The sequence below is a fragment of the Trachypithecus francoisi genome, unplaced genomic scaffold (assembly GCF_009764315.1).
Source record: "Trachypithecus francoisi isolate TF-2019V2 unplaced genomic scaffold, Tfra_2.0 Lachesis_group6, whole genome shotgun sequence".
Lineage (NCBI taxonomy): Eukaryota > Metazoa > Chordata > Mammalia > Primates > Cercopithecidae > Trachypithecus > Trachypithecus francoisi.
The window spans coordinates 86,311,058-86,334,111 of record NW_022681471.1 but is presented as its reverse complement, the minus strand read 5'-3'; the positions used below and the strand labels follow the sequence as shown (position 1 = coordinate 86,334,111).

The 23,054-nt window shown below is 45.5% G+C and overlaps 1 long non-coding RNA gene across 4 annotated transcripts; it reads right to left on the bottom strand.

Annotated features, from left to right (window-relative positions):
* Positions 1–953: 953 nt before the first annotated feature.
* LOC117077642 lies at positions 954–22,843 on the bottom strand. Of its 4 annotated transcripts, XR_004434822.1 has the most exons (5): positions 22,686–22,843; positions 12,823–12,954; positions 7,284–7,456; positions 4,981–5,112; positions 954–2,403 (listed from the first exon to the last, which is right to left on the bottom strand). It is a non-coding gene; the product is annotated as an uncharacterized LOC117077642 (long non-coding RNA). The 4 variants fall into 4 exon arrangements; XR_004434819.1 differs by lacking the exon at positions 4,981–5,112; XR_004434821.1 differs by lacking the exon at positions 954–2,403 and having other exon boundaries at positions 4,604–5,124.
* Positions 22,844–23,054: the final 211 nt, after the last annotated feature.

Here is a 23,054-nt window from a genome sequence, read left to right as displayed (position 1 = left end):
AATGATGAACGTTTGAGACAATCCATATGCTAATTACTCTTCTTGATCACTATACATTATATGTATGAAAATATCACTATATATATGTGTATATATATGTACAATTATTATGCCAATTTATAAAACAAAAACAAAGAAGAAATACAATTGATTTTTGCATACTGGTATCTTGTACCCTGAATCTGAAGTATTGTGTTATATTGAAAAGAACTACAGCAACAACACAACTGAAGGCCAGTTCAGCTACTGAAAAGATTGATTCAAACCCCAACACCAATGCCCTGGCAGAAAAAGAAAAGAAGACACACTACATACAGAGGAACAAATTTAAAGTCATCCATCAGACTTCTCATTGAATCTGTGCAACCAGAACTTTCTAACCAGCACAAACAATTTTTTTAAATGAAGGTGACATAAACATGTTTACACAAACAGGTAAACAACAAAAGTGGGGAGAAAAGTCATTGTCAACAGATTTGTCCTACAAAACATGTTAAAGGAAGTTCTTGGTCAGAAGGAAAATAGAAGGAAATCTGGATCTAAACACAGAACTTCACAGTGCTGGACATGGAACAATTGTGGGAAAGTACGAGGTTTTTTTTTTTTTTTTTGGAGATGGAGTTTCCCTCTGTCGCCTAGGCCAGAGTGCAGTGGCACGATCTCGGCTCACTGCAACCTCTGCCTTCCAGGTTCAAGGGATTCTCCTGCCTCAGCCTGCTGAGTAGCTGTTGACTACAGGCACACGCCACCAAGCCTGGCTAATTTTTTTGTATTTTAGTAGAGATGGGGTTTCACTATGTAACCCAGCCTGGTCATGAACTCCTTAGCTCAGGCAATCCACCTGCCTTGGCCTCCCAAAGTGCTGGGATTATAGGCGCAAGTGGCCGATTTTTTAAAAAATTTTTTTAATTTTCTTATTTAGAAAAAAGGTCTCCCTATGTTGCCCAGGCTTCTCTCAAACCTCTGGGCTCAAGCAATCCTCCTGCCTCAGCCTCCCAGAGTGCCAGGATTACAGCCATGAGCCACCATGCTCAGTCAAGATTTTTTTCTTGTAGCTAATCTCTTTAAAAGAAAATTGGCTGTCAGATAGTAACAATGTATTGTGGGGTTCTGACACAGGTAGAAATATAATGTAAGACAACAATAGCAGAAAGCTGGAGAGAAAGGGAATGGAAGCATACAGCTGTTAAGAGTCTTACAGTGTACATGAAGTGGTAGGATATTACTTGAAGTCTGGCAGGAATTTTTGCATTTTATGTGTGGGATCAGTAGATTGACCATTATCCTACAATCTGACATAAACTCCACGAGGGCAGGGATGTGTCTTTTTTTATCGTATGCCCCAGACACTCAGCACAGTACCTAGAACATAGTTGGGTTTGGTAAATGACTGTTCAACAAATTCTTTTTTTTTTTTTTTTTTTTGAGACAGGGTCTCACTATATGGCCCAGGCTGGAGTGCAGTGCCTGATCATGGCTCACTGCAAACTCCACCTCCTGGGCAGAGGAAAGCGACTTTATTTCAGAGAGCCAGCAAGCCGAGACGATGATGGACTAATGTCCTGTGGAGCCATCTTAAGGGGCATGAATTTCAGGCTTCTTTTTACATTGGGCAAGGGAGAATCAGGAAAGCATGAGGTCAGGAGAATGGTGACCACAGACATCTAGGTGTCAACGGGAGACCGGGGAGGTTGCAAAACATCTTTGTCCTTGGTCAGGTCACAGTGCTCCCATAAACCTTTCACACAACATTGCCGCTTGCGTGTACACCCTTCTTATCTCCTCAGGGCTAGATTCTGAAAGGGACTATTATCCTTGCTTTGAAGTTAAACCCTACACTAAATTCCTCCCATAGCTAGCTTGGCCTACGTGCGGGAATGAGCAAAGGCAGTTACGTGGGGGAATGAGCAAAGGCAGTTACGTGGGGGAATGAGCAAAGGCAGTTAGCTTCTCAGGTCAGAAGCAAGACAGAGCAAGCCCTGGTCAATTTCTCTCACTGTTTCAGGTGCACCCTTCCTGTCTGCTAAACACACACACACACACACACACACACACACACACGTTCCCTTGGCACTGATTCAGATCAGTGGGCAGCTTCTGGGCAGACACCCTGACCTGCATTAGGAGGCTGAAAGGCATCGGAACTTTAGCTCGAGGGTGGCCTCAAAGCTTCCTGAAGGTGCCACAGCATGACGCACAGCTAGGCTGAAGAGCTTTCTGGGTCTGTGGGTTGTAAGAGCCAGGGCCTTCATAGCTTTATGCGGGAAGTGCCCCCTTGTCACAGCTTTTGGCGAATCTTCAGAATGCTCATCGTAGGTGCAGTCATTCCCGCAAACACCTCAGGCCCGGAAGGCTTCTCACCACAGTAATGGAGCACACCATCATCTTAGCAGAATAACAAACCTAGGAAATAGAAGCTTAGCCACTTATGCAGTAGTAATGTAATAGATCACATTGGCATTCACTCCCGCAATTCTTTCAGGGAATGACCCAACCTAGCCCTGCTCATCCCAAACTAATAATCATAACAACCTATACGTGCCCCTCGCTTTGCACTGATGGCATCATTGGGGGAGCGTTGAGTCTAACTATTGCACTATGTGTTTTCTCCGTTTCCCTGATCTGAATCTGTGGGCTTCCGGATACCAAGACAGATGCCCCAGGCCACTCTCTGAAGTGATAATGCTGCAGATGGGCCAGGCCTTGACCTCAGTACAGCTCACCAGCAGCAGCGCCTTGCCAGGGCCAAGTGCCACCCAATTGTGTTGCTGGAGCCAAAGGAGAGGAAAGGTCTAAGGAGACGTCATAAAGATCTCCATCTCGATAGCACAGCAGCCTCCTCTACAGACATGCGGGTGTTTTGGTTTCTTTCAACATGTACTGACTGTGGCATTTTCCAGGATGCCTGGGGTCTTCAGCTAACCTTCCATCCACACCACCCTGCTCCCCCACTGCCCCTCTCTACCCTACCCCAAACTTCCTTCTGTTTTAAATGCTGCCCTCGAGGGTCATGACTGGTTTTCCTCCTGATAAGGATAAAAAACACCTTTTACCCCAATCCTCAAGATACCTAAAAAAATAAGTCTTCAGAACATCTATGTTAAAAATTATTGGCCAGGCACGGTGGCTCACGCCTGTAATCCCAACACTTTGGGAGGCCGAGTCGGGCGGATCACAAGGTCAGGAGTTCGAGACCAGCCTGGCCAATGTGGTGAAACCCAGTTTCCACTAAAAATACAAAAATTAGCCAGGCATAGTGGCACATACCTGTAATGCCAGCTACTCGGGAGGCTGAGGCAGGAAAACTGCTTGAACCCAGGAAGCAGAGGTTACAGTGAGCCAAGATCGTGCCACTGCACTCCGGCCTAGGCGGCAGATCAAGACTCCATCTCAAAAAAAAATTATTAGAGAAACAGTGGCTGAGTGATAATAAGGAAGAAAACGCAAGTAAAACAGTGAAAGGAATGTTACTTCAAAATGATCAAGTTTCCCACTTAGAGAACAACACTTCATACGTGGTACATTCCCTTACAGGCTTTTTTCTATGCATGTTTTTTAAAATTATGAGATTGGAGAACAAGTAGTGTGTTTATAATACTGCATCTGTTGTTTTATTTAATATTATACCAAAGCTATTTCCCATAATGACAGTGACAAGGATGTTTTTGCTAACACCCATGGTAGCAAACACATACAGAAAGCTTGATATGGAACAGAGGCCATCTTTGTGCTTTCCTGGTATTGACTCATCACCCTGTATTATCAAAATATGACTATATTTTTAAATTATATAAATATATGTATATAATACAGTCACTTAGTGTGTTAATGTTATCGTCCCTTATTACAGAATAGGAAACTGAGACACATAGGTTAAGAGACTAAGAAACTTGCCCAAGTCACCCTGCCTGCAAGAGCAGGGACAGTAGAGTTTTTCCCAATGCCTGTGGCACTATGTGTATATATATACACACATATGTATATATGTATATATATATACACATATGTATATATGTATATATATACACGATATATTGTACATATATGTATATCGTACATATATGTGTATACATATATGTATATGTATATATGATATGTATATATATATAAAGAGAGAGAGAGAGTGCACTAAAAACATCTGCCCAGAGAAAGTATCCACAAGTATGAGTTTTTATTCTCACATCTCTGAACTTCTGCTTTCTGCTCTTCCCCATTATTCCTCGCCCCTGTCTGCCCCAGACCTCTCTCCCTGCCCCGCACACCTTCACTTCCCCTCCACACTGCACTCTCTTTTCCCATTTCCCATTTCCTCTGACTCTGGATCTGAATAAATTGACAACATCTTCTCATGATTTAGCTCAGAAAATATTAGTACCATCAGTCTTTCATTAGATCAAAAATGAATTTACCTTTTTGAGACAGGGTCTCACTCCCATTGCCCAGGTCAGAGTGTAGTGGTGTGATCATAGCTCACTGCAGCCTTGACTTCCTGGGCTCAAGTAATCCTCCCACCTCAGACCCCTGAGCAGCTGGGAATACAGGCATGAGCCACCATGCCCAGCTTATTTTTTTATTCTTGTAGAGACAAGGTCTCACCATATTGCTCAGGATGATCTCGAACTCCTGGGCCCAAGCAATCCTCCTGCCTCGGCCTCCCAAGATTCTGGGATTATAGGCGTGAGCCATCATGCCTAGCCAACAATAAACAGTAATGGTAGAAGTAATCAACACAAGATACAACAGACAAGGTGAATTCTATACAAAAAATAAAATGCCACTAATGAAAATTCAACTGCTAACAGCTTCGTATCTCCATCAGATTCAAATCTTCACAATTTGATGGAGGAGAGTTGGACTTAATAAAACTAATAGCAATAGAATAATCCATATGATAATAATTTTTGGCCTTTAAATTTTACCTTTAAAATATTTATAAAAGTTTACATGCTTTTGTGCTATCATTATCCAGTGACCACTTACTTGTCCAAGCATTATACAAGTTACATGAAGAGGCCACTAGAGTTCTAATTTCCTAGAGAAATTTCCATTCAAATTTTCCATACAAACTCATGATGATGAAACTCCAGTATTGCATTTAGGCTCCACGATACCCTCTAAGGAGAGCTGAATATTCATTATGCTAATAAAATATGCCCTCCCCCTGTCCCACAGACTCAGACCTTGAGTACCTGAAGAGCTGAAGAGATAATCTAAACATCATCCAGGGGTCAAAGGTAGACTTGACATCTGTCTCTCCAGAATATGTCCCAGGGAAATGCGGAAAGCAACAGCTTAGAATTGACTGGAAACTGACCATATGCCAGGGACTGTCCAGATAACTGTACATGCCTTCACACAGTCAGAGCTCTAAACTGCCCCAAGAAGTAGATGACGTTACTAGTAGTATTTCCATGGTACTAATGGCGAAAGGAAGCACAGAGATGTTAAGGAACTTTCTCAGTGTCACCCAGCAGTGATTGGTGGAGCCAAGAGCCACAGGCATCGCGAAAACTCTGCTGTGCTGCATATTAGTGCAATCAAGAGTAAGATCCAAAGGCTACTGCAAAATATTTAGAATTTTATAGCATGAGACTGCACAGGCAATAGACATTTGATTCCTTCAGAAATCTTTAAGAGATGGAGACTTGAAAGGATTGGTCTGGGTATCATTTGGAAACGGTGCCCTGAGTATGTCATTACCATACCAGGCAGCATGTCAGTGTCGGTCTCCTCACCTGAAGGTCTTGGGTTTCTGCATCAGAGAACACACCAAACCTATCCTTTCTATACCTTCACAAAGAAAAAAGAAGCTGTGTCACTGGGAAAGGAGATTATTCCCCTGCTCTAGTGTTGCTCAGACATGTTTCCATGAAAGTTAGAACCTAGGATCTTTTAAAAGTGCAGATTCCAGGAATCACACCCAGTGAGTCCCATGTAGTGTGGCCACAGTTGTGTCCTAGGATCTGGAAATTTGCTGCCCAGCCTAGGGAACTTTCAGAACCTTATTAAATCCCTTTGGTAGCAAGACTGTCTGCAATATACCCAGAAAAATATTCCAGGACAGGCATGAGGTTGAGAAGAGCAACCTCAGAGCAAAGAGTAACACAGGACAAGATGAGCGCAGGGTGAGATTCACGAGGGTAGGGCAGAAAGACTTTGAGAAGGCCTCACAACTCCTACTGGCCTTTCTCCTTGAAGGCCTCAGTTTATCTCAAATCCCTTCTCTCCGTGGGCAGTGAATGAAGGGGTGCCAGGAAATGACATTTTAGATACCAAAATGGCTTGGGCTCCTCTCAGGGACCACTGAACAAATAGGATGGGAGGAGATGCAAGCTATTGTCCCCCTCCCACCAGCCTTGATTTCCTTCTTGCACCATCATCTCCTTCCACGGGAGCCTAGAGCAATGTCAGGACTTAGGGCCAATGTCTTCCCTTCACCAACAGACACCTGCCCCTCACCTAAGGAGTTCGTCTCCCCTCTCCTCCCTTCAGCTGTCCTTCTCCTTCTCCCACAACACACACCTGTCCCTGGCAGCCTGACGACCCAGCCTGGCCTGTTCCTCCTATGTCACAGCCTGGAGAGGGCTGCCCTCACTGAGGAGAAGGATACCAGTCCCAGGATCCCAGAGCCATGACTACCACAGAACCATCCTGAGCATCAATGTCCCATGGCAGCGGTTGACCTTTGAAATGAAGCTTCACCACACACCCCAGCTGGCCTTGAAACACTTTCTTATCACAAGAAGGTAACACAGAGGAACAAGGTTCCCGCAACCCCTCCCGGGGAACATTGTGTCCTTCTCCATGTTACCGTGCTGTTTCCTAGGTACCGACTGCAACATTCCTATACTTTTGATGTTATTAAGAAGTTCTAGGATTCTTCTTTTAAATCCTAAACTTGTGGTTTATAGTCAGAATATCATCGCCCATTTTGGGGCATTTTGGAAATTTCCAAGAGCAGCTTTGGGTGTTCAAATGATTGGAAGTGGCTACTGGCATTTGTGGGGTGAAGGTTATAGGGAGGCAAACAACTTTTTCCAGAGTCTTAAATAAACTGGATTTTTTTTCCATATATATCACTTCTCTGTAAACTGGGTGGCGGCGGCGGGGGGAGCTTATATGTTGCTTCACCTGGAAACTTACAAAGACTTATTGACTGCTTTAGAAATCACATCACTGCAGGGCATTCCATTCTTGGATTCCACTCTGGCACAACATACCAATATCAATTTGCTTTGTAGTGCTGCATGCCTGGGGGAAACAATGAAGGGAATCCAACTTACCTACTAAAACATTGTTTCCAGGATAAGCTGTTCGTTGATGGGGAAAATCAAGCGGGCGATGTTGATAGTGTGATCTCTCATGAGTTGGTGACACACTGGCTATGCCCGTTGCTGTTACTGCACTGAAGTTCTCTTTGCAGGTGTATCTCCCTCACCAGGCTCCGTGATCTCTCCTGGAAGGTTGGAAACATACCCAGTAGATCCCTATGTTCTCAGGATGGGATAGAGGACCTCACAGGCAGAAGGAGGGCAGGGAACATTTAGTGATCTCTACATGGTTGGATGACCATTAGGGCTCGTGTGGGGGGGGGGGCGGGGGAGCGGGGGGGCAGGCTGTGGGGGCTGGCAAGTCTAGATTGTGCAGAGCAGAATGTCAGACTGGAGACCCAGGGAAGAGGTGATGTAGCTCGAATCCAAGGGGAGTCTGGAGGCAGAATTTTTTCTTCATGGGGGGATCCCAGTCTTTTATTTTTTTTTCTTTAAGTCTTTCAAGTAATTGAATGAGGCCCAGCCACATCATAGTGTATAATTTGCATTACTCAAAGTCTACTAATTTTAATGTTAGTCTCATCTTATAAAACACCTTCACAGAGACACCTAGTCTGGTGTTTGAACAAATACCTGTGTATTGTGGCTGAGCCAAGTTGACACATCAAGTTTACCATCACAGCCGACTAATACAAATCCCAGTAACCATGAAGGTCTGTCTTAGAAAGGCAGCTGACTTCCTAACTAAGACTGTGTATGAACCTTTTTTTGTCCAGCCCAAGTCTCCATTTCAGGCTCAGCACCAATCTGGCCAGGAAGCTAAAGCTGACATGAATGCCTTCCAGGGATGAAGCAGTGACGGAATAGTCAGGGCCACATGCAAGTACAATCCCAGAAGGCACACGTGGTACCCCTGGACACCAAGACTTTACCCTTGTTAGGGCACTCCCAGCAGGACACACATTAGGCAGGAGCTGGCCAAGGCCCCCAGTGTGGCCTCCCACTGTGGGACCTTTCCCTCTAGGGTTCCTCATCCAGTCCGAACAACTCATTTGTGTCCTTGGTTTCTGAGGGACTGACAGAAGGCAGTCAGTCCAGGTTCTGTTAACCATTGACACCAGTTCCTCCTCTTCACAAGCATGGATGACATCTGTAGATGTTCTGCATGGGATGCTCAGGAGCTGGGTTGCCCTACTGTCCCCTAGTTGCAGCTCTGTCAGGTGCAGTTGTGCACTCAACAGTCAGTATGATTTCAACATACTCACAGGAATTTGGGAAGGCTGAATGGGGAGCATTTTTTTCAGGAAAAGGGGAAGGTTTTCATGAACCATTTGAAAACCAGAGATCACTAATGTTCCCTCTCTCTAGCTTGACTCTTTCCAGGTCTCAGGTTTTGTGTTTTCCTCATTGTTAGAAAACCAGTGTGTACTAATCTGAAATCAAAACTTTCCACTTCTTGCAAATCAAAACCACAATGAGATATCATCTCAGTGGATCATGCCTGTAATCCTAGCACTTTGGGAGGCCTAGGCAGGAGGATTGCTTGAGGCCAAGAGTTCAAGACCAACCTGGCCAACATAGCAAGACCCCATCTCAAAAAATAAATAAATAAAAATTTTAAAAACTTATAAATATATTTTTTAAAAGGCTGGGCATGGTGGCTCATGCCTGTAATCTCAGCACTTTGGAAGGCCGAGGTGGGTGGATCACTTGATGTCAGGAGTTCGAGACCAGCCTGGCCAACTGGTGAAACCCCATCTCTACTAAAAATACAAAAATTAGCTGGGCATGGTGGTGGGCACCTGTAATCCCAGCTGCTCGAGAGGCTGAGGTGGGAGAATCACTTGAGTCTGGGAGGCAGAGGTTATAGTGAGCCAAGATCAAGCCACTGCACTCCAGCCTGGGTGATAGAGTGAGACTCTATCTCAAAAATAAATAAATAATTTTTAAAAAAGAAAGTCAATTAATGTAAGTAATGATTTATTAATCAGTTAAAGGAAAAATAATAATCTCAATAGGTATTATAAAGACACTCAATGAAATTCGATATATACTTTAAATAAAACCAAGGATCTCTTTAAAAAAAAAGACCTTTCCATTTATTTAATTATCATCTACCGTCCTCTAGCTCTTTTCTCTGAAATGGTCATATGCAAGAGGGAAAAAAGAATTTTCAGAGAAAAAATTTTAATAAATCAACCAATAATACACATCATGTTCAGAAACTGATCAGGATGAAATTCCAGATTTAAAAACAAATTTAATATGTTTGCATAACTTCTTATCCCTTTTGTCTCTAACATTTATTTAGCAAGCAGGCTGGAAAAGTTCAACGCTTTGCTGGTGACAGCTCTGCACTGAATGGTCAAAGTGCCTTACCAAGGTGTGTGCACCAGGAGAAAAGTTAGGGAAGCAAAGCCAGGCTATTAGTCCTTTGTTGTGTAGGAGCCAAGGGCCTTGGCCCTTCACAGGTTCACTGGAAATGACTAACATAAGGCAGATTGAGCCCAGGAATTCAAGACCAGCCTACACAACACAGGGAAACTCCATCTCTACAAAAAGATAAGAAAATTAGCCTGGCATCCTGGCACACGCCTGTGATCTCAGGTACTCGTGAGGCTGAGATGGGAGGACTGCTTGAGCCCAGAAGGTCGAGGCTGCAGTGAGCCACGATCGCACCACTGCGCTGCAGCCTAGGCAACAGAGTGAGCCCCTGTCTCAAAATAAAAGAGAAAAAATATTTCCTCTTCAGCCTTCCCAGAAGGGGATGGTCCCTCTAGCATTTACAACATTATAAGTATATAGCATTTCACATCAATTTTATCATACATCCAGATGCAGCAGCCATAAAACAAAAACGCCATTTTTAATTCCTTTTTTTTTGGCTTTCATTGCAATTACAGGGTTAACATCATAGCTGCCAGGGGAGATTCTGTCTGGAAGGCTGGGAGGGGCTGCAGTAGCAGCAGCAAAGCTGAAGAAAAGGCTGAAGGAATTTTTCTTTTTTGTTCCCTTTGGTTTATCTAAGCTTTGCTCCAGCTCGGGGAACTGATTTAATTTTTTCCTTCCCACTTGGAGGAGAGAGAAGCCCACATTTTTAACATTTTTCGTCCACCCCAACATTACTTTTGTGAATTCCCAGGCCCTTTCTTCTGTTTGAAAGAGAGGACAAAAACCAAAAACTTGACCTGGCTGTGCTCCCACCCGCCAATCTCTGGCATGGCAAAAGACGCCAAGGAATGCAGTGATCCAAGTCTCCCAGAGTTGGATGTGTTCTTTTTAAATTCTGTATGTAACATTTACATCTCACAAGAGACAACAGCTAGCTGCTGTTTCACAGCATGTGTGAGGCCATAATCACCTGAGCACAAAAGATTCATCACCCATTACTCCTTCATCCTTTCTTTACTCAAACAAGGCTTTCACTATATTTTAGTGAGTCAGGCTCATTCTGGCAAATCCCACCACTGTCACAACTGTGTCAAGGGTCCCCAAGACTACTCCCATTTTTCATTATTTGCTGGGAGGACTCACAGGACTCACAGTCAGCATATAGCTGGACTCATGTTGGTGAAGATTCATAACAATGAAAGTATACAGCAATATCAGCACCCACAAAAAAAACGTATGGGGCAATGTCCTGAGGAAACCAGCCCAAGTTTCCATGAGTCCTTTTTTAGGAAAGTCACAGAATTCATTCCTCCAGAAATCAATTGTGACATGTGTGATGTGACATATTTTCTACCAGAGCAGCTCACTAGAGATTCAGTGTCGAAGACTTTTACTGGGGGCTGGTCACACAGGCACCCTCTGCCTAGCATGTGCCAAGATTCCAGACTTCCAGAATGAAAGCACCTATGCAGCATAAACTATATTTTGTACAAACAGTTTAGGCAGAGTAAGGGAATTATGGGAATCCTTCCCAAATCCAAGTTCCTGATGCCAGGCAAGGGCCAACATAGTAAGCAGGCCTTCTAAGGGAAGTCTCAGGCTTCCTATATTATTAACCTTTTCTGCCAGCACCCAACAACAGACCTTCAAAACACAAAAGCAGGCTGGGCACAGTGGTTCACGCCTGTAATCCCAGAACTTTGGGAGGCCGAGGCAGGCGGATCACCTGAGGTCAGGAGTTCAAGACCAGCCTGGCCAACATGGTGAAACCCTGTCTGTACTAAAAAATACAAAATTAGCCGGTGTGGTGGCACTCGCCTATAATCCCAGCTACTCAGGAGGCTGCGGCAGAAGAATCGCTTGACCCTGGGAGGCGGAAGTTGCAGTGAGCTGAGACCGCATCACTGCACTCCAGCCTGGGTGACAGAGGGAGACTCTGTCTCAAAAACAAAAAAACAAAACAAAACAAAAACCACAAAAGCAAAATCACATAGAGGAAAGATGAGCAATTTATAATTATAGTTAGAGATTTCAACACTCTCTCAGTAATATATAGAAATAGTTGAAAGAAAATTAGCAAGGATAGAAGAACTGAATGACACCATTTACCCGCTGAATCGTATTTACATTTACAGAACCATCTACATAACAACATCAGGATATACATTCTTTTCTAGTACATATGGACACTTCACCAAAATAGCCCATACCTTGGGTCACAAAATAAATCTTACCAATGTAAAATAATTAAAATCCTACAGAGCATGTTCTCTGACCAAAATAGGAAAAATAAAAAAACACCAAGGAATAAGAGAAAGTAAACAGGAAACTCTCCAAACTTAGAAATTAAACCATCCATACACTTGTAAATAATCCACGAGTCAAGGAGCAATATAAGAGAAATTTGAAAATATTTTAAACTGAATGAAGATGAAAATACAACATATTAAAATTTGTAGGATGCAGCTAAATCAGTGCTAGGAAGTAAATTTATACCATTACATGTTCATACTGGAAAAAATAAAAGACCCAAATCCATTATGAAACTTTCCACCTTAAGAAACTAGAAAAAGAAAATAAAATAACCAAAGTAAGCAGAATGAGGAAAAAGCAGAATAAAGATTGGAGCTGAAATCGATAAGACTGAAAACAAACAAAAAAAGAACAGAGAAAATCAATGGCCCAAAAGCTCGTTCTTTGAAAACTTTAATACAAGTTAGAGACCCCACAAAAATGAAAAGGATACTATAAATACTAATGAATACTAATTCATAAGTATATGAATGCAGCCGGGCGCGGTGGCTCAAGCCTGTAATCCCAGCACTTTGGGAGGCCGAGACGGGTGGATCGCGAGGTCAGGAGATCGAGACCATCCTGGCTAACACGGCGAACCCCGTCTCTACTAAAAAATAAAAAACTAGCCGGGCGAGTTGGCGGGCGCCTGTAGTCCCAGCTACTCGGGAGGCTGAGGCAGGAGAATGGCGTAAACCCGGGAGGCGGAGCTTGCAGTGAGCTGAGATCCGGCCACTGCACTCCAGCCTGGGCGACTGCGAGACTCCGTCTCAAAAAAAAAAAAAAAAAAGTATATGAATGCATATACATTCAGCAACTTAGATGAAAATGGAACAATTGTTTGAAGGACAAAAACCACCAAACTTACTCAAAAGTAGATCGCCGGCCCTATGGTGGCTCATGCCTGTAATCCCAGCACCTTGGGAAGCCGAAGTGGGTGGATCACGTGAGGTCAGGAGTTCAAGACCAGCCTGTCCAACATGGCAAAACTCCATCTCTACTAAAAAAAAAATAATAATGATAATAATAATAATAAAATAAACCGATCATCTATATAGATGTATACCTATTAAAAGATGGAATTGATGGTTGAAATATTTACCAAATCATGTTATAAGATCAGCATTACACTGACACCAAAATCAGACAAAGACAGCATTGAGAAAAAACCAACTATAGTGTAATCTCCCTCATGAACATAGATTCAGAAAATTCTCAACAAAATATTATCAAGGCCGGGCGCGGTGGCTCAAACCTGTAATCCCAGCACTTTGGGAGGCCAAGACGGGCGGATCACGAGGTCAGGAGATCAAGACCATCCTGGCTAACACCGTGAAACCCCGTCTCTACTAAAAAATACAAAAAGCTAGCCGGGCGAGGCGGCGGGCGCCTGTAGTCCCAGCTACTTGGGAGGCTGAGGCAGGAGAATGCCGTAAACCTGGGAGGCGGAGCTTGCAGTGAGCTGAGATCCGGCCACTGCACTTCAGCCTGGGCGACAGAGCGAGACTCAATCTCAAAAAAAAAAAAAAAAATTTTATCAAGAAAATATTTGGTTAATATTAAATCCAATAATATATAAAAAGGATAATGCACCAAGAGCAAGTGGGATTTATCTTGGGAATGCAAAGCTGGTTCGATAGTCAAAAATGTGTCAATGCAATCTACCATATTAATATCCAAAAAAACTGCAAATTCCAATCACATGGTAACAACAATTGATACAGATGAAGCCTTTGACAAAATTCAACAGTCACTCATAATTTAAAAAAAAAAAAAAAAAAAAAAAAAAGCAAACCAGAAGTAGAAGGAAGCTTGCTTAACTTGATATGGAGCAACTAAAAAAAATCCTACACCTTATATTATACTTAACAGAGAAAGACTAACTGCTTTCTCCATAACATCAGGAACCAAACAAGGTTGCTCACTCTCACCCCTGTTATTCAATATTGTACTGAAAGTTCCAACCAGTTTAAAAAGGAAAGAAAAAGAAATAAATGGCTTACAGATTGGAAAGGAGGGACTACAACTACTCCAACTCACAGATGTTATTATAATCTACATAGAAAATCTTGTCAAATTTATAAAAAATACTTCTCGAATGAACAAGGGAGTTAAGCAACATTATAGGATATATGTTCAACAACAACAAAAAGCAAAGCACTTCTATAGACTAGCAATGAACTGCTTGGAACAAACATTTTTAAAACTATATAATACCATTTACAATGCAATAGCTGCCCCTCAAAACCTAACAAAACATGTGCAGGAGTCATATGCTGAAAACCATCAGAAGCTAATGAAAGAAATAAAGGAACAACTAAATAAAGAGAGGGATGTACTGTACTCATGGATTAATAGACTCATTATAGGAATGATGTCCCCAAATTGATGTACAGATTTCATGCAATTCCAATCAAATTCCCAGCAGGATCTTTTATAGATACAGACTGATTCTAAAATTTATGTGGAAAGGTAAAGGAGCTACACAGTCAAAATAACTTTGAACTTTGGGAAGCCGAGGCAGGATGGCTTGAGCCCAGAAGGTCGAGGCTGCAGCGAGTCATGATCGTGCCACTACACTCCCGCCTGAGTGACAAGAGTGAGACCCCATCTCTGCAAAAAATCAGAAAACTTAGCCGGGTGTGCTGGTGTACACCTGTAGTCCCAGCTACTCAGGAGGCTGAGGATTGCTTGAGCCTCAGAGGCCGAGGTTCAGCAAACCGTGATCGTGGCACTGCACTCTAGCCTGGGTGACAGAGTAAGACCCTGTCTGAAAAAAAAAAATCTATTTGCCTTATTTTTGTGGATAGTTTGACAGAAAGAGAACAGTATTTTCAACAAATGGTGTTGGAAACATTGGACATCCAGGATATTTATCCTAGAAGAAGGAAAATTTATGTTTACACAAAAATCCATGCCCAAATGTTTATGGCAGCTCTATTCATAATTGTACCAAATTAGAAATGACCCAAATGTCCTTCAGTGGGTGCATGGATAAACAAGATCTGCTACACACATACAATGGAATATTATTCAGAAAAAAAGAAGGAACTATTGATATACTCAACAACTTGAATAAAACTCAAGGGGCCGAGTGCAGTGGCGCCTGCCTGTAACCCCAGCACTTCAGGAGGCCAAGGCGGGCGGATCAGGAGTTCGAGACAAGCCTGGCCAAGATGGTGAAACTCCATCTCTACTAAAAATACAAATATTAGCCAGGCATGGTGGCATGCGCTTATAATCCCAGCTACTCGGGAGGCTGAGGCAGGAGAATCGCTTGAACCCAGGAGGACGGAGGTTGCAGTGAATTGAGATCACGCCACTGCATTCCAGCCTGGGCAACAGAGCAAGACTCTGTCTCAAAAAAAAAAAAAAAGAAAGAAAGAAAGAAAGAAAATAAAAGAAAGAAACTCAAAGACACTATGCTGAGTGAAGAAGCCAGTCTCAAAAGACTACAGACTGTATTATTCCATTCCTATGATACCCTGGAAAAGACAAAAGTATAGTGATAGGGAACAGATCAGTGGGTGCCAGAGCTTAGGGGTGGGGGAAGGAAGTGACTATTCAAGGGCAGCACAAAGAACCCAGGAAGTTCTTTGGGGTGATGCATATGTTCTGGATACTGACTGTGATGGTGGTTACATCAATCTATACATGTGTTCAGATTCATATAACTATACCTCGTGTCCATTTTACTGTATAATTTCAAAAATTAAGAAAATTTGCCCACCAGGCAGGTTAGAATCCTCACTTTCTGTAAAACTGTTATAATACAGACATATGTATGCCTAAACACTATTGTTATTTGCTTTTGAGCCATGTAGAAAGGGAATCACATAGCATATCCTCTTTTGTATCTGGCTTCGTTCACCTAATGTTATGTCTCTGTACGGTCTAAGTCATTCCTTCTCATAGTTGTGCAGTAATCATAGTGTGAATCTGGCAGAATGTATTTATGTGACTTCTTATTGGTGTGTAGTTGGGTTGTTTCCAGTTTTTAGCTATTACAAGTAGGGTTACTCTATGAACATCACTGCATGTACAAGAATGCTCATCACAGGTCAGGATGGTCAAAAAGTAAATCAAACACTAACCAACCATCCGGTAGGAGAATGACTGAATAAACTATGGCTACAATAAATGATGGCACAACATCCAAATCACATCAGAACAGGTGAGTCATTATTTGGATAAATTACCCAAATGCTAACCTGGTGGCTGTTGTGATGACGCACGGCTCTAATTACTGCATGTGGGTCGCAGTAACTCACAGTGAGCTCACTGGGCTCATCTTGGGGCTCCCGTGGGCAGAGATGACGACAAACAGGAAGGAGCAGTGACAAAGTGGGTGGCCACCCCAGAACACTATAGAGACAACCTCACCTGCTCCCCAGACCATGGCTCTGCTCACAGCCTCAGAACTTCCCTTGCCTGATTGTCCTGAGAACTTCCAGGAAGACAGCCCCTGGCTGTCCCTGAAGTGGCCGCATCCATCCTTCCCCACCAATCCTGACCCACTCCTCCTCCTCCTCTGGGGCCAAATCTGCTTTCTCAATGCCTCAGCTCCCCTCTATTCATGAGCATCCCCTGCATGTTGGGGGTATGATGATGCTCACTGCACAGGTGAGGAGACTGAGGCCCATAGAGGGCAGCAGCTGGGCCTGCAGCTGCACAGCAGATCAGTGGGCCTGGGCTGGGTGGGCTGTGCCTCACCCCACAGCTGTGCACCCCCTCAAGCCGTGCGGAGATTGTCTGCTGCCTCCTCTTCTGAGGGATCCTCCTGGCCCCTGTCTCCCCCAGACCACCAGGCCTGGAGCTTCTAGCCCTGGAGTTCAGGCCCCGGGAGAGGACTGGGTGGCGGCACAGTCGGCAGCTGGCCAGGATCTGGCTGGGAGGTTGGTGGCCTTTTCCTGAGCCCCAGGCTCTGTTGGGGCCTGCCCCCAGTGTCTTCAGGATCCAGGCCTGTGCCCTCAGGACTAGCCAACCTATAGCCTGACCTGCCTCAAAGCCAGTGCATCTTGTAGAATAACGCATATAATGCAATCATTAAATAAGAAAAGGAAGATAAAATTATATGAGAATTTTCCTTTAGCCATGAAAATGAGCTTCGGTACAAGGAAAAGAAGTAGGAAGGAGTGAAAAGCCATCTGCAGATGACCCCAAACAGCACTAAAACCTGACCCTTGGCTGTCCCTACCTGTCCACATGCAGAGAGGGAGGCTCCAAGGGACACCTAGCCTGGAGCTCATGCACCCTGACGCCTGTGATCCACCAGGAGTGAAGTTTAAGACTGTTCCTCTGTCTTCTCTGAGGCTTCCCGGTCTTGGAGATGAGATGCCCCCTGCTGGCAAAGATGTGTATCACTGCAACGTGGCTGCACTGTGCCTGGAGACACCAAGACCTCACTGTGTGACCACAGGCTTCAGTCAGACTTCCTTGACTGAAAGCAAAAGGTCACTTTGACTTAGCAAGAAGCTGAGGTTTGGACTTGGTCCCAACCTGGACAATAAACACCAAGAAGAGGAAGTAGAGGGGTTGTAGGATGGGGGTGGGTGACAGCAAGACTGAGGGCTGAGGACAGTATAAGCAGGGGCCACTGTGAGACTAAGATGCTAGCTCTGGCCAGGCATGGTGGCGGTGGCTCATGCCTGTAATCCCAGCATTTTGGGAGGCCAAAGCGGGTGGATCACTTGAGGTCAGGAATTCAAGACCAGCCGGCCATCATGGCGAACCCCACCTCTACTAAAAATACAAAAATTAGCCAGGCATGTTGGGGTGCACCTGTATCCCAGCTACTCTAGAGACTGAGACAGGAGAATCGCTGAACCGGGAGATGCAGGTTGCAGTGAGCCAAGATCGTACCACTGCACTCCAGAGTGGGCGACAGAGTGAGACTATCTCATAAAAAAAAGAAAGAAAGGGCCGGGCGCGGTGGCTCAAGCCTGTAATCCCAGCACTTGGGAGGCCGAGACGGGGGATCACGAGGTCAGGAGATCAAGACCATCCTGGCTAACACGGTGAAACCCGTCTCTACTAAAAATACAAAAAAAAAAAACTAGCCGGGCGAGGTGGCGGGCGCCTGTAGTCCCAGCTACTAGGGAGGCTGAGGCAGGAGAATGGCGTAAACCCAGGAGGCGGAGCTTGCAGTGAGCTGAGATCCAGCCACCTGAACTCCAGCTGGGCGGCAGAGCGAGGACTCCGCCTCAAAAAAAAAAAAAAAAAGAAGAAAGAAAAAAAGAAAGAAGATGCTGGCCTGGTCAGAAGGAGGAGGAGGAAGAGGAGGACCAGGAAGGCCTCTGCAAAGGACTGTGCTCGGAGCTGGGGCTGATGAGAATACAGAAGGCCTCACCTGTGAGTGGGTGATAGAAGTAGAGTTGACAGTCGCGGAGTTGGGTGAGAAAAGCATGATTCACGTAGGTGGTCAGCCGTGTCTGCTACAGAATCACGGTGAGGTCAATGCTGATAGTATTGGTATGGATGGTTGTATTAGTCAGGGTTCTCCCAAGAAACAGAACCAAAGAGGGGACTCGTTATGGGAATTGGCTCACGTGACTGTAGAGGCTGGGAAGTGCCGCCATCTCCGTCTGAAAGCTGGAGAGCCAGGGAGGTGGGTGGTGTGATTCAGTCTGAGTCTAAAGGCCCGAGAACCAGCAGAGCCAGAGGCATAAGTCATGGAGTCTGAAGGCTTGAAAACCTGGAGTTCTGATGTCCAAAGGCTGGAGAAGACAGGGTGTCCCAACTCCAGAATACAGCAAGTTCCCCTTTCCTCCACCTTCTGGTTGTACCTGTGCCCTCGAGGGATTGGACAATGCCCACCTATGCCAATCTTCCTCCCTTGGTTCACTGAGTCAAAGGCCAGCCTCTTCCGGAAACACCCTCACAGACACCCCCAGAGATAATGGTTTGCCAGCTATTTGGGTTTTTCTTAATCCCGTCAAGCAGACACCTAAAGCTAACAATCACAATAGTGATATAAAAGGCATCGCTCTGTGAACTGCCTGCGACGTGCTGTTCTCCTCTACAGGGTGGGCACTCACTCTCTTGGAGACTAAGGTCCATCTGTCTACCTCTGTGGCCCCAGTATGGGGACAATGACAGTTACCATCAAGGCTTGCCAAGGAAGAGGGTATGTGGTAGGCAGAATAGTGGCCCCCCAAACACATCCATGTCACTATCACTGGAACTTATTCCAGCCAGGGGGATGACAGTGGGCCTCTACTCAGCCTTGCCCTGTGCCCGGCACTGCTCTTGGTGACTGACCAGTCATCTCACCTCTCCTTCACATAACTCTGTGAGGAGGGAAAGTTAGTACCCTGATGACAGACCAGCAAAGGGAGGCAGAGAGAACTGAAGCCACTTGCCCACCGTGTGACCCAGGGCAATTTAGTCCCTGCCAGTGTCACTCCAGCCCCTGCTCCTACCCTGCCTCGACTACTAGACCCGTCTAACATGGGCTCAGGAGGAGGGTAGTACACACGTTTTCCCCAAAACCCGCACCTACCCTGCTTGGCGGGCATTAGCCTCCTTTATGAATGGGGGACTGAGGTTGGTCAAGGACATGTACTTGCCCAAGGTCACACCATCAGGGCTTGGGGTTCCAGACTTTCATGAAGCCTGTCAGGCCCCAAAGCCATGTGCCCTGGGCTATTGTGGGTGTGAATGAGGCCTGAGGGGAGATGAATCCCAACATCTGAGGACAAAATAGGCAGGTCTGTCCATTCCCTGAGAGGCCCCGCTCCATGGCTGGTGTCAACAGCACAGGATAGAGGATTTCCCACCAATCTCCGCAAACAGGCCTGAGGGAGCCTCTGGAGCCTCCAGGATAGAAGGCAAGACCTAGAGCCCAGGGGAGGTTCTGCAGGAAGGAGGCTGCCTACACTGTGTGGTCCACACCATGAGGCCGGGGAGCTGCGAGCCTGTGTGCAGGAGTCACGGACACTCATGCTACTCCCACTTCCCACTGCACTCTGCTTCACTTGTGAGGGTTTTTGTGTGTGTCTGTGCCTGAGAGTGTATAAAACATAAGTCTGTGTTTTAATGACAATAAGCTGTACATTCATGTAACAACTACATAGTTCAAGGTCGATCACCATCCCGGAAGTCGCCAGGGTCCCTTCTCAATCAGTGTGTTTTTCCTCACTGTCCCCCACCTTCTCCTTCTGCCTCTCCCTTCCACCCCAGTTCCTTTCTCATTCCTAAAGTCCTGTCTTCCCATTGGAAGTAGAAATGTCATGCTGGTCATGGTTCCCGTATTATCATTAATAATTTCTACTGGCTGGCTGGCTGACATTCAGTGTGGATGGCACCTTCCCTCTAGCTGTGGGCTCAAGCCCTGTATCTCACGTGGTGCAATAAAAGCTCATCCCTCTTTTAGGAATTTTAGGTGTGAGCAGGAGAGCAGGTCCAGGGCACTTCTCTGAGCCTCAGGTCCTTCATCTGTGACATGGGAGAGCCCCACCTCCCTCTCAGGTTGTGGGAGAAATAGAGATGGGGACACCAGGCACCTGTCAATGAGTGCCACATGTGAAAACCTGGGAGAGCCTTTCTTTACCATCACACATCCTTGAGATCCCGGACCCACCAGGTGCTTCCCCTGCTCCAGGGCTGTTGCACTTGCTGTTCCTTCTGCCTGGAATGCTCTTCCCTCAGGTAATCGCAAGGCCTGCTTCTCACTGCTTCTAGGTCTCTGCTCAGTCATCACCTCTGCAGGGATGCCTTCCCCACACACCCTGAATAAAATAACATCCTGCCCACTTACCCATTTCCCTGACCCTGTCTTAACTTTCTTTTTTCTTTCTTTCTTTCTTTTTTTTTTTTTTTTTTTTTTGAGACAGAATCGCACTACGTCACCCAGGCTGGAGTGCAGTGGCGCGATTTCAGCTCAATGCAACCTCCGCCTCCCAGGTTCAAGCAATTCTCATGCCTCAGCCTCCCAAGTAGCTGGGATTACAGGTGCCTGCCACCAAGCCTGGCTAATTTTTATATTTTTAGTAGAGATGGGGTTTCATCATGTTGGCCAGGCTGGTCTTGAATTCCCAACCCCAGGTGATCTGCCCGCCTCGGCCTACAAAAGTGCTGGGATTACAGGCATGAGCCACTGCGCCCAGCCACTGTCTTAACTTTCTAGGTAGCACTTACCACCCTGTGATGTGCTATATATTTATTGACCAACTCTATGAAATCAGGGATGTTGTTGATTTTGGTCTCTGTTGTATCCGCAGAACCTAGAACAGTACTCAGACATACAGCAGATGCTCAGGAAATTCTTGTTGAAGGATGGCTGGAGTGGGGCCCTTACACACATCACTAAGATGCACAGATGCCCTCCAAGATGGATATTGGCCCCATTTTATTGATTATGATACATACTGAGATTCAAGGAGACAAGTGACTTGCCCAATGTCACACAATCAGGACTTGGGGGCTCCAGGCTTTGAAATAATGTCTGCCAGCCTCCAAAACCCACAGTTCCTGGACAGAGACCTCACAGCCAAAAAGGTAAGAAATTTCACTCCTGAGACACAGACCCCCAAACAGCTCAGATACTCAAAGACACCAAAACAGCTCACTAATCTCACAACCTGAAACAGACTCCAAAATCCCTGCACAGAGACCCCACAACTTGACACAGACCCCCAAACAGAACAGAGACCACACATTCTGTGACAAAGACCCCCACGCACAACAGACCAAATTTCTCACTCCTAGGAAACAAATTAAAACCATTCAGATATCTCACACCCTAGAGAGAGCCCCCCTCCCCAAAACCACTCAGACACTTCCTAACCTAATACAAAACAGAAACAGAAGTTCAAATAGCTCAGAAACATCACATAATCTTACGATAAAGTCCCCAAACAAATCAGATAACCTACATTCTGGGCAGAGACTCTCCCTCCCCTAAACAGCTCGGATACTTTACATCTTAAGCAAATTGTCCTCACCAACACCAGCTGGGAAACATCACAACTTGGGACCCAGAATTGCAAACAGCTCAGAGACTTTACATCCTGGGGTGCAGACACCTACATAGAGATCTCACACCCAGGGACACAAATGTCCAAAAAGCTCAGAAGATGCACACCCAGACCAGCGTGGTGGCTCATGTCTGTAATCCAGTACTTTGGGAGACGGAGGTGGGAGGATCACTTGAGGCCAGGAGTTCAAAACAGTCTGATCAACATAGCAAGACCCCGTATCTACAAAATAAAAAATAAAAAACTTAGCCGGGCATGGTGGTGAGCACCTATAGTCCCAGCTACTCGGGAGGCTGAGGCGGGAGGATCGCTTGAGCCCAGGAGTATGAGGCTGCAGTGAGCCATGATCAGCCACTGCACTCCAGCCTGGGCGACAGAGCGAGACTCTGAAAACAAACAAGAGAAAAGAAGAACAGAAGGCATATCCAGACACATAGGCACACAAAGCCTAAGAAACCTAATACTGTGGCACACAAAATCCACTCAGATAAAATATCCCATTCAGACACAATCTGGACCCCAAACGGCCCAGAGTGATCAAATATACCCAAACAGCATCTGAGATGTCATGCCTAAAGATACACATCCCCAAAACTGCCTCAGCCGCATTACTTCCTAGGCAAACACCAAACAAGCTCAGAGACCGCTCCCTGGACATTAATTGAGTGTAGCGGAAGGAATGATGGTGCGGTGCCAAAAGCGCCAGACTAGGCTTGTGACCGAGTTAAGGATAAACAAGACTGAAAGAGCTCACGTGAAGCAAATGACTTAGGGCGAACTTTGCCAGGGTGGCATCTCCAGCCCTTTTGGGACTGTCAGTTGGTGAGTAGTCCAAAGAACTCGGCTGTGTCAAAAGCCACACACCCTTCTCGCTCCGGCTGCCTGAACTCCAGCTCCGCAATCATCGTGCTGTCACAAACTGAAGGCCAATGGAACCAGGGACGCGAAGAGGGAGCAGGGCCTAGCCGGCCCATCCGGAGCCACTCCGCGCCCCGGAAAAGCTTACTCTCGCAGTAACCAATCACCGCCCGGGACGGCCCTCGACCCCGCCCTTCACATCTTGGAGCCAATCGCTTGCCCCTTTGCGGTCCCCGCGGGATTTGACTACGTAGAAACGAAGGGG